Source organism: Pinus tabuliformis, chromosome 3_2 (genome assembly GCF_031772625.1).
Source record: "Pinus tabuliformis cultivar Carrire ecotype Pingquan chromosome 3_2, CPIR1, whole genome shotgun sequence".
Lineage (NCBI taxonomy): Eukaryota > Viridiplantae > Streptophyta > Pinopsida > Pinales > Pinaceae > Pinus > Pinus tabuliformis.
In genome coordinates, this window is record NC_142302.1 from 1,195,055,624 (window position 1) to 1,195,063,500 (window position 7,877).

Here is a 7,877-nt window from a genome sequence, read left to right on the forward strand (position 1 = left end):
CCTGTATAAATGTATCAAATTTCTGATACCACGTCCTTGGTGACTGTTTTAACCCATACAGAGACTTTTTAAACTTGCATACCAGTTCTTTCTTACCCTTCACTGCAAAGCCTTTAGATTGCTTCATGTAGATCTCCTCTTCCAGATCCATGTGAAGAAATGTTGTCTTCACATCCATCTATTCTACATCAAAATCAAAAGAAGCATCAACAGATAAAAGTAATCTAATAAAATCTACCTTGGCAACAGGAGAAAAAATATCACCAAAATCAATTCTCGGCACTTGGGAATAACCTTTTACTACCAACCGAGCTTTGTATTTATCCACCTTTCCTTCTGCATTTGTCTTCTTCTTGAATACCCATTTTCTGCCAATGGGTTTCCTTCCATCCGACAACTCCACTAGTTCCCAAGCCTCACTTTTGTGCAAAGATGTCATTTCATCAACCATGGCCTCTTTCCAGAGTTTTCCATCCTCTGAATCTACTGCTTCCTTCATAGTTCTGGGATCATCATTAGTAATAGATAAAGCAAAATTTGAACAGAAAACAGATGGACTATACCTTTCTGGTTGCCTTCTTTCTCGAACTGATCTTCTCACAACCAGAGTTTGTGGCTCTTCATCTTCTAATTCATCTTCTGTTGTAGAGTTTGATTCTTCCCCCTTAAGCTCAAACTCTATCTTCTTAGGTTCCTTTGATGGGACTTCATGTTTAATAACATCTTTCACCTCTCTGAACACCACATTTTGGTTGTACACAACCTTCCTTGTTACTACATTCCAAAGCTTATAACCCTTTAAACCATCCTTATACCCAATAAAGATGCACTTTTCATATTTACTATCCAACTTTGTTCTTTTCTCCTTTGGAACATGTACATATGCATCACATCCAAATACCATTAGATGTGAAAGAGAGGGTTTCTTACCAGTCCATACCTCTTGTGGAGTCTTATCCTTGAACGCTAATGAAGGTGATATATTGACCAGGTAACGTGCAATCTCCATCGCCTCTGCCCAGAATTCTTGTCCTAACCTGGCACCACTAAGTATGCTTCCTGCCCTTTCCGTTAACGTCTTGTTCATTCTTTCTACAACTCCATTTTGCTTAGGTGTGTATGGAATAGTCTTCTGTCGTGCTATACCACACTTCCTATAGAATTATTCAAATTCCTTCTTGCAAAACTCTCCACCATTATTTGTCCTTAGCACCTTTATCTTTTTCTCTGTCAGGTTTTCCACTAGAGCCTTAAATTCTTTAAACCTGTCAAAGACTTCAAATTTCTTCTTAAGGAAATATATCCATGTATTCCTTGAGAAGTCATCTATAAATGATACATAGTACACAGACTTACCCAGTGATGGAACCTTCACAGGTCCAAAGACATCATTGTGCACTAGCTCTAATATGTGTTTCGCCCTCTTACCACCAAAGAGGAAACTCACCCGATTTTGCTTCCCATATACACAATTTTCACAAAAATCAAAATCCATAGAGCTATTAGTCATACCTTCTACCATACATTTACCATGAAGTATTCGAATGCCCTTCTCTCCAATATGTCCAGGCCTTTGATGCCATAGCATGGTCTTTTCTCCAGAGACCACTAGATTTTCTGCTCCACTTTCAGGAACCATAGAACTATTGCACCCATCAACAATAGTGCTACCTTGCAGCTTGTACAGAGTTCCAATCTGAACTCCCCATATCCATACCATTTCTCCCCGAACCATCTTGCAGGTTTCCTTCTCGAAAACTTTTTTTACACTTGCATCATCCAGTTGGCTTACAAAAATAAGATTTCTAGCCAATGTAGGAATATGCAGAACACCCGGATGTGTTCTAATCCTTCCACCTTTCAAAGTCAACTTAACTTTTCCACGAACGATGATTTTAGCCTTCTTTTCATCCCCTAAGAAGACATCACCACCATCATATTTCTCATACTCACAAAACCACTCTCTATGGGGAGTGAAGTGAAAGGATGCACCTGAGTCAATCAACCATACCTCATGATCTACATGTGTACTTGAAGAAGCCAAGTACACATCCCCACCTTCATCTGAGGTGGTTTTCGCCTCTGCAGAAGGGGCATCAGCAGATCCCTTTCCTTTGTCAGGAGCTGTAGATTTACAGTCCCTTTTGCAGTGCCCTTCCTTTCCACATTTCCAGCACACCTTTATAGGTTTTCCTGGAGATTTAGATATCCCTTTAGATTTAGATCTCCCACTCGATGACTTATTTTTGTTCTTGTTCTAAGATCTTCATCGTACAGACAAGGCATCACCATTTTGGCACTCCATATTTTTCCATCTCTATCTCCTTTGTCAGCAAGGATGAGACTATCTCATCAAACTGCAAGGTAGTTGCATTGCTACCTATTGCAATAACTAGACTATCCCATGAATCTGGTAGAGAACACAACAAAATGATGCACTTATCTTCATCTGAAATTTTAATATCAACAGATAATAACTGACTTACCACAGTATTAAATGCGTTCAGATGCTCTGTCACCGAGTCTCCATCTTTCATCCTCAGGTTATACAGCTTTTTCCGTAGGAACAGTTTATTCACGAGAGACTTAGATTGATACAAAGTCCCTAACTTGTCCCACAAAGCCTTTGTTGTAGCTTCGCCTGATACATTCAGCAATATTGAATCTGAGACACAAAATGGTATTGTGCTCTTAGCCTTCCGATCCAACTTCTTCCATTCTTCATCGAACACTCCCATTGGTTTAGTACCTAGATCTATCACGATCCACTGGTCTTTATCCACCAACAGATCCTTCATCTTGAGTTTCCACAACTCAAAACTCTGACCATTAAATTTATCAATCTCTATCTTTCCACTACTCGCCATCTTCTTTCACCACCAGAATCGATCCCGCAGATCTCCCACTGAACAGGGTCTACCACAGGCTCGAGCGAAACCCCTCAGCAACGAAGGTGTCCCCTTGAAGCCAAAACAACTCTGATACCAAATGTAGGTTTTAACCCCGTACAGAATTACCTACATACAAATTCTAAAAACAGAATATAAAACAATGGCGGGAACATAACACATAAAAAAATTATACATAGATATTTTCCCTTGAATCCCAAAACCGAGACTAGCAGATTGATTTTTCATTATGTTCCTTTCAATGTTACAATACATATATATACATGCCGAAGCATCCAATACCATGGACTGAAAACCATTGTGCCCAAAACCATGTGCGAAAACCATGCACAAAACCATAAGTAGGTCCACCCACCTAATATAGGGTCCAAAAAAAATTCCCTAGGCCGCTACCCCGAACCCTGTCTAAAACCCCCTAGTTCAACTAGGGGAGTTAGTCGTGGAAAGAATATAACACAACCCAACAGGTATCAACAACTTGTACATATAGTGTATTTTCAGACTCACTTCTAATAAACATCAAATAGCAATAATTGTTGGTGTACCCTTACTGAGCGATGGTGATATGACACTTAATGGATAATTGGACTTAAGGCATTAGTTGGTTGACAAGTTACCCATTAATTAAAACAAATTTTTTTCCTAATTGAGTAGTTAAATTGGCTTTAGAATAAGTCAATTTATTGGTATCCCTTCGCATATGGAACTATTCAACCTTACAAAGCAATTTTTCAAGCAGAGCTCTAAATCTTCTAAGGATGACTTCAAGCTTGAGATTTATGGCTTTTAATCCAAATGGCATTTGCCTCAAGATGATCAATGAATCTTCTAGGATAAGGAGATGCCTTGAATAGAATGAATGTGCTAAGGTAATGCCTTGCAAAAGAGCATATGCCTCTATTAAATTGTTAAAGAGAACTCGTACTTGTCAGGCATAATGTCCTTTAAATATTCCTCCAAGGTGAAACACTGTCCTTTAAATATTCCTCCAAGGTGAAACACTCCCCCTGCCTTATGTAGTTGTGCCTTCTAAATGTAAATAAAGATATTATCAATATGGTTTTTAAATTATTTTACAAATAATTACAACTTTTTGAATAAAAATTTTGAAATCTATGTAACTCATTATTGAAAATTTTAAAATATCAATTTAAAAAAATAATAATAATTAATTTTATCCATATGTGTGTTTATTTCATAATAGGTCTTCCACGATTTTAATTTAGTTAGGTGATGGTAGAGATTTAATCTCCATGGAATATGAATATTCATAGATCAAAAGTTAAGATTTATCTCCAAGTTAGTTATGCTATTTTAATTAATTTATCTCAATTACTTAACTAAAAAAAATGTCATATCAACACATGCTATATTGAGCATTGAGCATGTGGTATTTGCCCATAGTATTGTAATAGGAGTTATTTACAAGTTAAGAATTTCCATAGTAAAGTAAGGGTGAATTTCCATGGTTAAGAATATTGTGACTTGTTTTTTTTAAATGTATATATGTTTAACTCATATATTATTATTTTTTAATTAATAATAATAATAATTTAAAATAAAAATATAATTTAAATAATTTTGATGGTTTTTTTTAATTCTGGATAATATGAAAAGTATATCATCTGATAAATATTTTGATATTTATCATAAATAAATGTTCAATAACATTTACTAACTATTTAATTTATATAAATAAAATATTGTTTTTATACAAGAAATTAAAATGATTTAGTTAAACTTTTAAATAATTAATATAATTGAATAATAAAAATTTATTATGATTAAAAATGGCACGATGTGCGGCCTGTAGTATGCCGTAAAACTGCTTCTGCTTGGCTAAGAGCTCGTCTTCCTCGGACGTAAGGAAACAGGTTAACGGCCCAAGACCCAGAGGCATCTGGCAGGAGTGAAACCCTGCTCCCTTACGGACCACCAACGGGTTATTACAAGTGGCGTGGTTTTCCTTGATAACGGTGATGAGTCAAATCGACATTCGCGGATGGTTGTCCTCACTGTTGGTTTGACACCTGAGTTTGATAGGTTTTGCCACCTTCGAAAAAAAAAAAAAATGGCACGATGTGAGTATACCATGTACGAACCCTGACTAAGTTTTTATTGCCTCACTTTTTCAACGACCTAATGGAGTGCGCACGGCATAAGCAGTTATTACTCCAATTTATTTACTTTTATACAAAGAAAGGAAAGTTCCCTATGACATGCACTATGACTAACACAAGAAAATATTATTTTTACATTTAATTATTTTCCAACCTCAATATTAATTATTTCAGGAAAGTTGGTTCAAAGTCCGACATTATCCTTCAATTTTATTCAGAAGACGCCAATATTAGTTTTCAGTGTACTTAGTCAAGTATTATTTTAAAATATCAATTTAAAATAATAATAATAATTAATTTTATCCATATGTGTGTTTATTTCATAATAGGTTTTCCACTATTTTAATTTAGTTAGGTGATGGTAGAGATTTAATCTCCATGGAATATGAATATTCATAGATCAAAAGTTAAGATTTATCTCCAAGTTAGTTATGTTATTTTAATTAATTTATCTCAATTACTTAATTAAAGAAAATGTCATATCAACACATGCTATATTGAGCATTGAGCATGTGGTATTTGCCCATAGTAATGTAATAGGAGTTATTTACAAGTTAAGAATTTCCATAGTAAAGTAAGAGTGAATTTCCATGGTTAAGAATATTATGACTTGTTTTTTTTAAATGTATATATGTTTAACTCGTATATTATTATTTTTTAATAATTAATAATAATAATTTAAAATAAAAATATAATTTAAATAATTTTGATGGTTTTTTTTAATTCTGGATAATATGAAAAATATATCATCTGATAAATGTTTTGATATTTATCATAAATAAATGTTCAATAACATTTACTAACTATTTAATTTATATAAATAAAATATTATTTTTATACATAATTAAAATGATTTAGTTAAACTTTTAAATAATTAATATAATTGAATAATAAAAATTTATTAGGATTAAAAATGTCACGATGTGAGTATACCATGTACGAACCCTGACTAAGGTTTTATTGCCTCGCTTTTGTTAGCAAAAGCTCACTTTTTCAACGACCTAATGGAGTGCGCACGGCATAAGCAGTTATTACTCCAATTTATTTACTTTTATACACAGAAAGGAAAGTTCCCTATGACATGCACTATGACTAACACAAGAAAATATTATTCTTACATTTAATTATTTTCCAACCTCAACCATCAATTATTTCAGGAAAGTTTGTTCAAAGTCCGACATTATCCTTCAATTTTATTCAGAAGACGGCAATATTAGTTTTCAGTGTACTTAGTCAAGTATTAGGCTATGTGCGGAGGGTCTAAAATTTCATAATAGACATGTGACTTTTTGACAATTTCGTAATAGACATATAAATTTCATGGAGATCTTGACTTTGACTTAAACGTTGTGGAGTCATTGTTTTCTTTATTACGACTCGAATTTAGCGGAGAGATATTTTTTGAGTATTTTATTAAAAAGTACCATTTGCATAAAAAAATTAATATTATTAATAATCATATAATCTAATTTCAACACTACGATATGGAAATTTTAATTTATCAATACTTATATATATTCCAATGTCAACTATAATTATGAAAGTGTAACCCCAATAAAGTAAAATTTACTATCATATCAACAAAGACATGCGTTTTTTTTTTCATTTTCACTATCATGCTTTTGGCATCAATCACTTCTGTTTCGAGAGTTTTGCTCTAAAGATGTGAAACACTATGATTACAAATTCTAATTGGACTTAAACTATTATTACACTCTCAATCTCAATAAAATAAAAAAGAAATATCATTTTTAAAATTAACTTATTCCATCTTCAACCCACCGGCATTTTCATTTTTTATTTACCCTCATTCGACAAAGTATGACTTTTTATACCGTGAGGACAGAAGTTTTAGATTATGACATAGTATGACGTAGTAGAGTCATGGAAATTTAGATTATGAAGTTTTGAAAATTTATTTTTAAATATCTCTATTATTCCTATGCAACTGAAATAATGAAATAAAAAAAATAATACTGTTTTTAATTTTATAATAATTAAATTTATTTATTTTACCTCAAACATTAAAGATATCCAAGTTTATTTTAAATTAGTCATTAATTCATGGTGAATATAATTATTATTATATTTATCTATGTATATAAATTGAGTTATTATTGTTATGTCAGTGATATTTAAAGAGAGGGGTTTTAGTTCAAGTAAAATGTTTGGAAGTTTCGGGTTAGTATTTTATTTCTTTATTTATAATGAAGATAAGCTTTTTCTTAATGAGAAGTAATTTTAAGTATTATTTAAAGATTAAAAGTTAGTTTTAGTTTAAATATTTGAAAAAAAAAATCCAATGTTTTTTGTAGTCATCACTAATGTTAATTTTAAGTGGGGCATGTCTTTTTTAGTAAGCCTTTCTTTTCATCAACACATAATTTTTGTCTTTCATACCAATTTTGGTTGAGATAGTGCACCCATAGATCTTAATCTATAAGAAAATCCCTTCCACAACTCAAAATCAATGCCATTAAACTTGTTAATTTATAACTTAAATATGTTTCCTCAAGTTTAATTTATAGTTTAAATATGTTTCTTTTTTCCTTGCAACAAGCTTCCCATTCGAACCAAAATTAAATAATAAAACTTTAATTTTAAAATCTTGATCCAAAAATATGCATTTAAAATCACCCTTAAAATATATCTTATTCACCTTAACCAATCTAGCAAATTTAACACTTTGCAATGGAATTCTTCAAATTTATAAACAATTTTTATTACATAGTCATACCATAGATGACACGATATCATTAACTCTTAAACATATTTAACTCTCTTGGGCTACAATGGTAAACCTCTGTCAACGACATGAACGAACGATGCGGAAATTAACCCAACATGA